The sequence below is a fragment of the Sipha flava genome, unplaced genomic scaffold (genome assembly GCF_003268045.1).
Source record: "Sipha flava isolate LNK unplaced genomic scaffold, YSA_version1 36_pilon_pilon, whole genome shotgun sequence".
NCBI classification, from domain to species: domain Eukaryota; kingdom Metazoa; phylum Arthropoda; class Insecta; order Hemiptera; family Aphididae; genus Sipha; species Sipha flava.
Genome location: NW_020273076.1, coordinates 3,743,596 through 3,744,588, shown reverse-complemented (window position 1 = coordinate 3,744,588; position 993 = coordinate 3,743,596). Strand labels below are relative to the sequence as shown.

General features: G+C 54.2%; 1 protein-coding gene across 1 annotated transcript in view; it reads right to left on the bottom strand.

The window, feature by feature from the left end:
• The window catches only part of LOC112687885, a 6,919-nt gene extending 6,024 nt beyond the window's left edge, over positions 1-895 (bottom strand). Inside the window, exon 1 of the mRNA XM_025560857.1 lies at positions 276-895. The gene's annotated coding sequence lies outside the window, so the exon portion shown is untranslated. The remainder of the gene's footprint in view (positions 1-275) is intronic.
• Positions 896-993: the final 98 nt, after the last annotated feature.

Below are 993 nucleotides of genomic sequence, written 5' to 3'. Positions count from 1 at the left end.
GGGAGAGGGGGTTGGGCGCGAAGACGGCTGTTAAGGAGGCGACGGCGCAAGGAGGGAGAAAAAAGGTTCGATAACCGGGCGCGCGCGAAAGTGAAGGGCGGCTAGCGCGCCGGCGCGTCACCGACGCCGGCCGGCATACGCCCAACGCGCGCGCCACGTTGGTCGCGCCAACGGCCGGTACCGCCGCCGGCTGGCGGGAAACACCGAAACGTGCGCTGCCGCCGTATTTTCGCTTTGCGACAAAAAAAAAAAAAAATGTAAAAAAAAAGACTTACCCGGCAACGTGATTTTAGTCCGCGTAATCCCAGCGGTCGTTCTCTACGTTCACTCGGCGTGTCGCGAACACACGCACTTATCCTCTCGGTTCCCGAAGGCGGCAATTTTGCCGGGGAAAAAAAAATTACAAACGTTAGGGATCCACCGGTCGAAAATCCAAAACGCGTTGTGAAAAATCTTACAAAAACACACGGCACGTTAGTTACAAAAATTAATATCCATCGACGGGACGGCGCTCGCGAACAACAATGTTACTGATAATAAAAACAATAATAATAATAATGGAAGAACGGCAATGTTTCGCTGATCGGAGACGCACGACGGACGTAATTATATTTAAAAACCGATGATAAAACGACTGCGAAACACAACGTGTGAGAGAAAAAAAAACGGAAACTTGTAGTAAAAAAAAAAAAAACCGTAGCGGGTGGTGTAGTAGTATTTTTTGAAAATCGCACTCGCGAACACGTTCACTACCGGCGCCGGTGCGGAAAAGACTGTGCGCGCGGTGGTCGTTACTGACTGGTGTGCGCGCACGAGAGCGGTGTGCGTGCGTGGTGCGCGCGGGCAATACAAGTGCGTACGAAACAGTCTCCGTAAAAGGACTGATGCGGGGCGAGGTGTCAGTACGGTCACACACACACACACGGGAGCGCGCGCGCGCGCGTACGGACGGACGGGCAGGCGGGAGCGCGCGCGCACGCACACGTCGGTGCT